At 40.7% G+C, this 9,658-nt stretch overlaps 1 pseudogene across 1 annotated transcript; it reads right to left on the reverse strand.

The window, feature by feature from the left end:
* Positions 1-234: 234 nt before the first annotated feature.
* Positions 235-7,080, reverse strand: LOC309552686 (putative nuclease HARBI1; annotated as a pseudogene). Its single transcript has 3 exons — positions 6,643-7,080; positions 5,300-6,058; positions 235-306 (listed from the first exon to the last, which is right to left on the reverse strand). The product of its transcript is annotated as a putative nuclease HARBI1 (transcript).
* Between the last annotated feature and the right edge of the window lie 2,578 nt (positions 7,081-9,658).

The following is a 9,658-nucleotide window of genomic DNA, read 5'->3' on the forward strand; positions in this document are numbered from 1 at the left end:
TAGACGGACAGGTGTGTGTGTCTGTGGATTTCGCCACAGACACCTTTGTTGAGCCCCTGTAGTAGGAGGACCTCAGCCATTTGGCGTTGCTTCTCTGTCATCAGGCGCAATTTGTTGGCAGTTAGAAAGCCAAATGAATCAGCCTCATCTGGCTTTCTTTGGAGGGCCATAGAGGCCTGGCTTAAGAAAGAAGCAGTGGCCTCCTGCAAGTTTTTGTTTTTTTTCCTTCTTTTTTCAGGAGGTTGGGTGGTTATTGGCTGCTCTGACGCCATGCTCTCCACATGACTCCTCCACATTGACACTTTCCTGTGTAGGAAATTTGTACATTATTATAATGTTATAGTGTATACAAAATTTCACGTTTGTTTGATTATTTTCACAAAATATCAGACTTTACATTAAGGCTAAATTATTGCCTTGTTACTATTTGTTTAGCATCATTATATTTTTTGGAGACAATATATTCTCAAATGCTATACCTGTGTCAAAGTTGGCTCCTCTACATCTTCCTCCTGGGTTTCAGCACATGAGCCCTCTGCCGAAGTGGAAGGCAGAGTAGAGAGCGATGGCCTGGGTTCAGACTGTTCAGTCAGGGAGCGGAGGTACAAAGTACCAGAGCCTTGGTACATAGATATCCTCTGCAGCTGCTCCTGACTCTTCTGAATCTTTGATTTTATTCAGCTCCCTTTTGAAGGTGCTGCACGGATTTGAAATTTTATTTCGTACATAATTTATGTCTGCATTGGGGCAGAAGGTTTTGCATAAATCTGACAATTTTTGTAAAGCAGCATTTCTTTTTTGTTTATTGGAGTAGTCTTTACTCTTAACTCTCCACAAACATGGCGTCTGCCTGTATTCATCTATGGAATGTGGCAAAAAATCTGGTGATGTGAACTTGTCAGCCATGATGCCTGCAAGACGACACAACACAAGACAAAACATAGTGAAAGTACATGTTGTTTTCCCATAAGCTAGGCCCAATATAAGCTGTATAGGCCACAAAACACCCATGCTCTAATATAAAGTTGTACCTTCGTTTGCTGAGATGTTTTGTGCTTTGCCGATCGATCGTCCTCCTGTCACAGATCTTTCTGATGGCGAATCGTCGAACGATCTTGCGGCCTTTAAACACTGCGCATGCGTCAACTCCGCCTCCAGTGGTGTGCTGACACAGGGGTGTGGACGTGCTGAATATTAAGCTGCATGTGACACACAGACACGTGAGTCGGCGGAAGAATTGTGGAGGAGATGGCAGAATCGGGGAGTTGCAGTCATGGCCGCAGTGGTTGGGCTAAGAAAAAACCCAAAGCCACACCTATGAGCAAGGGTGAGATGGTTAAGATGGTGGCCGTACTTGAAAAAAAAACGATTATGATGGCAAGCTGGAGAATTATGGAAGGCCCAACTCCAGAAAAGACAGAATTCTCGAGAAGGTCATTTCATCTATAAAGAATCTTTATGGTGCTATCGATCCAAGGACCAAATCAGAAAAAGATGGTCAGATCTCACACATCGGTAATAAGAGCAGCTAGGTCACATCCATCATATCCTGAAAATAAGTAAGCAATAGTTGTGTCTAAGCAATATGTATTGTGTATATTTGGTGTGTGTTATTTTGAAATGTATATATACTAATTTATATAAAAACTTTGAATAATTTTAAAATTTGTCATGTATTTTAACTTAAAAAAACATGAATCCAAATATAAACTATATATGCATATTATTGTTTAAAATTTTTAAGAATAACTCATATTTGTTCCATATTGTATTTTTCACCTTAAAATAGGAAAAAAGAGAAAAATGAAACTCAAACAAAGACAACAGATGAGGAGAAGGGAATCTACCATGCCTCTTCCATTCACATTGGAGGAAAATAATGATGACATGACACATTCCAAAAAAAAAAGGTAATTGGTCCCTTTGCTCCCTAAATCATTAGTGCCCCGATTTTTTAGGAGGTAACATGTGCATTTCAGAATATTTTAGGTGAAAAGAGCTGTCAAGCAGTGCACCATGTCATTGCTAACTTGCCCCCTGTCAAATTTCTGACATGCCACATTTTTATGATGTTTCTGTAGAAAATGATCAACCAAAAGCCAGTGGGAATACTATTGAGGAAAGCAATGTGCCATGTAGTCCAGAGTGCAGCATGGTGGAGTCAAGTGTTGACCAAATCAGCTTACCACCACAGCAACTTCAAGGTTGGTAGCCAAATAATGTTAAGAAATTGGAGCCAGTAACAGCTTTTTGTATTTCAGACAAAATGGACATTCAAGATGTCCCTGAAGTTCCCTCATTTGAGCCATGGGATCTGTCACCTACAGCCGCCTCAGATCTGGAATTATTTGCTCCAAGATCCCCTGACATGACTCGGAGTGAGTGCCAATGCCAAAAAAAATACACAAACAGAACCAAGTGTTGGGGAGCCTGTTTTGTGCCCAAGTAAGTATTATTCTAATGTTAGTTATTGTGTATTTCCATTTTTATGTATTGGATTTAAAGCTTAAAAGGAACAACCTGTTTGCTACATTAGCAAGGTGTGAAACCATACAGTGCTAATGTACATAGTATAAAGTGCATTACCATGGGGGAGGAAGAGGTGTAAGGAGCTGTTTGTGTCAACAGGTTGAATTGTTTATGAGCCACAGACACCAGTGCAAAGAGAACATAATGTTTGCACTGTGTACTTTCATAGTAGTATAGGTGTCTTAAGGGCAAGCAGGTTACACACAACAATGCACAGGGTAGGTACTAACTATTAATTAGTTTATGATGAACTTGACCAAAAATCAAAAAAATTCTGACCTCAGCCACTTGCTTGTCATTGCCTTACTTTTTTTGTTGTCTTATTAAAGGTCATGTTATTCACAGTTGTACAATTGCCAGGATGACTGTTGATGTGTTGAAGATGCTCCGAACTAGAAAAAAACATAAAGGAGGCTGCTACAGCTTTACAGTGCAAAATACGTGACTTTGTTGACCTGCTGGCTAAATTCTAATGTTACTTGCATTTTATTATGTTTTATTTTTCTATTTGGGATTCATTTTGTGTTTTCCCAATTTTTATAAAAAAATGTATTGAATATTTTTTGGCTACTAATTGTTAAGGTGCAAGAGGTGTCCAAATGTTTTTAAAATTTTTCTACAGGGCTCCTCTGCATATGGCTATTTTTGTTTAGTCAAAAATAATAAGAGTTGAAGAACTGTTTGGCGTAAAATTTTGTTACATGCCTACTGAACGAAGTTAGCACAAATTATAAGGAAGCTAGATGTTCTCACCCAAGAGAGTCTGGTGCTAAAGCACTTTACAACACCCTAACCCTAACCCTGTGAATGTGTTTTAATAAAAAAACATTTTTCATACAACAATGTGTGTTCTAATATTTCTTTGCCTAACATCTGTCATCTTCAAAAGTTGCCTAATTTAAGTTGACAAACTTGCTCTTTGTACATGTTGTGCACACATGCAAATTGTAGCTTGTCCAGTGGCATTGGGGGGGGGGGGGCTAGAGGATATGGATTGGAGGGTGCTTGGGGAGGAGATAGGACTTTTGCTAGTCTGGGTAATAGGATCATCACCTCTCCCAAAGCAACCCCCCAAAAATATCCTCTTCACTCCAGAAAACACACCCCCTTTAACTGCAGTGGCCAAGGGTGTACATGCCTCAGCAGGAATTATTCACCCTGTCACACTTAACAGGTGTAGCATCTGCCAAGTGTGCCCAATTCAAGTGAAGAGCAGGCGCTCTGCAACCTTGTGCAGTACAGCAACCAAGGGGGTAAAGGAGGTGGTGAGGAGGCGTTTATCACCTCTTCACTACCTGCTTTAACCTCTTGGACCCCACATGAGCATGCATTGGACACAGTTGCAGGGGGCTTGAAGACTGGCCCCATTCACTTGAATAGGTCACACTTGCCAGGAGGTACACCTGTGTGACAGTGTGGATAATTCCTGCAGTGCAGCTGCAACATGTGTACACTCCTGGCCAACGCAGTTAAAGAGAGTGCAGGGGGGGATAGAGATGGGGGGGGGGGGTAGTGATCAAATATGGCATTTTAAATGCCCACATAGTGCAAATTTGGTATACACCTCTGGCCAGTGGCCATATTTGGGGGAATGGTAGCGGTCAGGCCTGTGGGGGGGGCCCAGGCCTAAAGCTGCGTAAGGAGCCTCCAAATTTATGATGGCTGCCCTGTTCGCATAGTTTTAGGTAATTAAAGCAGTTTAGTTTGTGTGTATAATTACCAGCCTGACAGAATGAGTGTTCCTTATTGCCCAGTGCCCATCTAACAAGTGATATTTACTAGTACACTGAGTGCACAATGATATCAGTAGACTAACTGGCACTACTAGTGAGTCTACACATATCAATGTTATATTTAAGGAATAGCACTCATTGGATTTGAGATGTCAGTGTTATAGGTACTAGCACTCAGTGTACTGAGATCAGTGTTATATATAGTGAATTGCATCTTTGTTTGTTCATTTCCCTTTAGATTACCTATATATAACACTTATATCTCTACACTGAGCGCTTTTTACATAAGACTGACATCTCCTTACATTGGTGGTCAGTAAGAAGGATGTCATAAATTAACACAACACAACACAACATAACAGATGGAACTAAGTTTGTATTACATTAATGGTTTAATTAAAAAAACGCCAACAATGTATGGGGGAATTCTGCCCACTGACCACCAATGTAAGGAGACATTGGGTGGACCTTGGGCGGGACCTACTTTACAATGTGAGAGGGGTTATCTAATTTACCTGGGGGGCTGAAGCCCCTGGTCTTTTGCCCACCTAGCAATGCACCTGAGCTTGGCGATTTCATATTTTGCATATTAAATTGTATGATAAAAATATAAATCAAGATACTTGACATATGTACCCAAATGCACGCGTATCTTCTACAATTTAGAATATCTTTACTGAAACATGTGGTGGTTAAAAATAAATAAGATATAGTGACCTCGTGGATCAATGAAGGTCTAATTTCAGTATTGGAGCAAGTGGTAAACCAAACACACATGTTAAAAAATATAATTTTAACAGCAGGGGAGAGACAACAGTAGATTAACACACTGATCAATGTATTAACCCTCAAAAAGTAACACATATATAACACATGCTGAACCAAAAACATGTTGCTTTTGGGATGTACCAAAAAAAAAAAAAAAAAAACCACACTCCTGAATAAATTACACATTTTTTAATTTCACAACACTGAAAAAATATATACAAATTAAACTTTATTGGGCAGGAATTGCTGCCAAGAAACGGCCCCTTTACCATAAAATATTCAAGATATTTTTGGCGCAAATCCCAGGCACTTCTGGAGGCCAAGCCAGAACGGGCTACTTCAATGGGCGTCATAGGATCAACAGCCCCACATCCTTCAACCTCTACACTAGGCCCTGGCATGGCAAGGTCACTGTCAATTGGCAGACAGGTGACATATCTTTCTGCATGCCTGCGCAAAAAATTATGGAGGATGCAGCAGCAGAGGACAATGTGATTTATTTTAGATTATGCCTGATTTATAGAGGTGAGAAACAGTCTAAAGTGATTGGACATAATTCCAAAAGCATTCTCAACCACCCTTCTGGCACGGGATAGACGATAATTAAAAATCCTTTGCTCGGGGGTGAGGTTGCGCAGAGGAAATGGCTTGAGAAGATGTTCCCCAAGAGCAAAGGCCTCATCTGCCACAAAGACAAAATTAAGGCCCTCAATAGTTTGGTCACTGGAAGGCAAGTTTAGAGTGCCATTTTGTAGATGCCGGGCAAACTCTGTTTGATTGATGACTCCAACATCAGAGTTTCGGCCATTCTTCCCAATGTCCAAAAAAATGAACTCATAGTTTGCATTGACAATGGCAAGCATTACAATGCTGAAAAAACCATTATGATTAAAATAATAAGAGCCAGAGTTCGGTGGTGGGATGATGCGGACGTGATTGCCATCTATAGCACCCCCACAGTTTGGAAAATCCCATTGCTCCTGAAACTGGGCAGCAACTTCCTGCCACTGCTCTGGGTTGTTTGGAAACTGTATGAAAAAGTATAAAAAAAATTAGTGCTTGTGCACATCACAATATTACACACACATTTGGCACACAAATGCTTATGCAACTTAAAGATAAGAACAAAATGAAGGGAATTTTTAGCATTTTTTGGTATAACATCTACATACATTTAATACTCGCCTCCTAATGTCATAATATTCTAAGTCACCAGATACAGTATTTGTATATGCTGACTTTTATATTTAGCATGGGTGGGTGGGTAGAACTATGCTTTTAAACATTATTAAGGACACTGGACGTTTTTACAGCAGAAAATAAACATACACAATAAAAAGGGAGAATGGATTCTGGGAACGTCAGAAAATGACACAGATAAAATATACTGTTAACAGGCTATGCGTTGATGGACACAAAGGAGAGGATGCTGGGGTGGTTACTGGCTAATTGTAAAAATGCTTAAAGCAAAAAAGAGCATTACAACAATGTGCATGAGGCCAGAAGGCAGTTACAAAATAATGAAATATGTAATTTGATGTACATCCAAAATAAACTAAATTATGTTGACATGACAAACACATAGAATGTAATTGAAAAACAATAAACATACCTTGATATAGTCCTTCTGCAACACTTTAATGATAGCAGAGCACGTCTCACGGATGATGACTTCAAGAGCTTGGGATGAGATACCTGTGGTAAACTTGAGATCCTGCAGGCTTCTCCCTGTTGCAAGATACCTCAATGTTGCAATTAGCCTTTGCTTAGGAGTAATTGCAACCCGCATACATGTATCCTGCTTCCGAATATAGGGGGACACCAAGGCAAGTAGACGGTTAAAACAGGGATCCGTCATCCTCAGATAATTCCTGAAGTAATCAGGATTATTTTCTTGTAGCTCCCGCAGCAAGGACATGTGGGACAATTGCTCATGGTTGAGCAACCAATTTATGGACCAGGAGGTCCTCTTTTGCTTTTTCTTGCCAAGAACTCGGCTTAGAGCAATTACTCCAAGCCCAACAACAGCAAGAGTAGAATCCTCGGTCATCGTATTTGGTCCTCGAACGATGTCTCGGAATATAGCAAAATGTCGTTTACCAAACAAAGGCTACCGAAATCAGCAAAGAAGCCCAGAAGGGTCACGTCCACAAACTCACTTCCTCTTTTGTAGCGTAGGACGTAGCTACGTCCTCTTTTGTCGGATGACAAAATTCTGGCAGTCTAGAACACATTCCAACATCATGGACACGCACTCTCGACAAAAGACAGACGATCGGTTGGCCGAAATTCGTATCGTGTGTACAGGGCTTAACATTGTACAAATTAATCTCTGCTGAGAACTGTTTCGGTTTCTTCAAGGGGCCCAATTTTGCCGGCCAACATTTTTTTTCGCATTCACTGGCCAGTGTGACAAAAACAGAGACTATTATAGCAAGTTAGGACTGTCAGGTGTGCAAAGAAATCACAAAACATTTCAGAGGCTCCTACTGGGATAGCACTACACAATGTTTAACACACCTTAGGTAATACTGAAGCTTAATGTATCACTACCAGTGAAGTAAATATGTTTATGTACTGGCACAGATGGCAGCTCAGCAAAACAGAGGAGGATATAAAAATGAAACCACCCCAAACCGTTTTTATTTTCTTTCTTTTACTTTTACCTCTTGCGAATTCAAGAGTTGTTATATTTTTCTAAAAGAATACAGTGAGACACTAGGCTTTGCTGTACATGTGTGTCGATAGAGGTCGCAGTTTCCAAGGCACGGTGGGCCTTTAAAAACCTTTACTTCTTTGCCAAAGTGAAAAAGTATAAAAACATTGACCTTTAAAATGATTAGAAATAAAACAAATCTTCAAACCTTCCTCAACAGGTTATTAAAACAGTGAATGTCAACCCAATTGGCACTTCTGCTTTCCTTTACCACAAAAAAAAAGAAAAAGAAAGAACACATTACTGAAGCTCAGTTAGCATACATACTGTATTAAAGCATATTTAAACAATAAATGAATGCAATATATTGCTGCCTATCAGTCCTTAGATGTTGTGCTTGTGTTAGGTTTTTTTCAGGCTTTTTTCTTTATTTTCATCTGGTGATCCTGCCAAAAAAACACACTTCCTGTCCTAAAGTGAAACTCCAGGCACGTGACTAACATCTCTTGCTGGGCGGATTTCTTAAAATACAGATGAATGGGCTGCCCTTTTGCAATGCACGTTAACGTGCGACACCATGCACCACAGTGGACTGGGCTGTTGTGAATAGAGCCTAAAGCTTAAACTTGTGCAATTTGTTTAATCGGTAGTGGAAATGTGTAGACAAAAAAGCTATTAGAAATTGTGTGTCAAATGAGCCAACATCTCTACTACTTGTTCCCCATTCCACACTGCCTTACTCCATATTCTCTGCTGTATGTTCCCTATTCAACATCAGCTCATTCTATATACTGAGCTGTGCATTCCCTATTCCACACTGCCTTATTCTGTACACTGCACTGTAAATTCCCAATTTCACACCACCTCATTCTGTTCATTGCATGGTGTGTTACCCATTCCACACTGCCTCATTTTGTACACTCTCCATTCCACAAAACTTTAATTAGCGCATTGCATTGTACAATCCTTGTTCCACTCCAACTCACTGTGTATACTGCGCTTTACGTTCTCTATTCAATGCTGCTTAATTCTGCATGCTGTACTGTACATTTTCTAATCCACACCACCTCATTCTGCACACTGCACTGGGTGTTTTCTATTCCACTCATTCTGTATGTTATATTATACATCCCCCAGGTACTTTAATAGCACTGTCAATTCACACAGCGATTTACATACACTGTACATTCACATCAGCTCCTGCCTTCAAAGTCCCTAACTTACATTTATACACATACTAGGGACAATTTTAGACAAGAGCCAATTCAGCATGTCTTTGGAGTGTGGGAGAAAACCCATGCAGGCACAGGGTGAACATGCAAACCTCAAAGCAGGTAGTGCCATGGGTGGGAATCGAACCGATGACCTTAGTGCTACTAGGCGGAAGTGCTAACCACTTGGCCACTGTGCTGCCACATACACGTACTCTGCATCTCCTTGATGTGAAACCAGATCAGGGGAATACGATGGATGATAGAGAACAGGTATGCTGCGCTGAGCCAAGATTTGGCGCACAGGGATCACACAGGGCGCAGGAGCGTTATTGTGCAGCAACATCCACTGTCCAGTCCTGTGCAACTCTGGCCGAACACGGATGCGTTGTAACAACCGATTCAAAGCTTCCTCATAGAATATGGATTTCACGGTTGGACCCGCAGGAACAAATTCCTTATGGATGATGCAGTTGTTGTGGAAGAAGGCAATCAACATTGTTTTGACCTTGAACTTTTGCAAGCGACTCTTTTTGGATTTCGAGGAAGATGGTGAAAGCCATTCCACTTGGATTCTGGACCAAACTGGTAGTACCAGGTCCATACCTCCCAACTTTTTGAGATGGGAAAGAGGGATACCTATGTAGCACTGCCCCCTCGAGGACTGCTGGATATTACACTTTCGGGTCCCCCTGGGTTATCGTTAGCAATACTGTCATTCACAATTTAACGCTTTACTTCTTGGCTCAATCAATGATCAG

Source organism: Pelophylax lessonae, assembly GCF_965119305.1.
Source record: "Pelophylax lessonae genome assembly, chromosome: 4".
Classification (NCBI taxonomy): domain Eukaryota; kingdom Metazoa; phylum Chordata; class Amphibia; order Anura; family Ranidae; genus Pelophylax; species Pelophylax lessonae.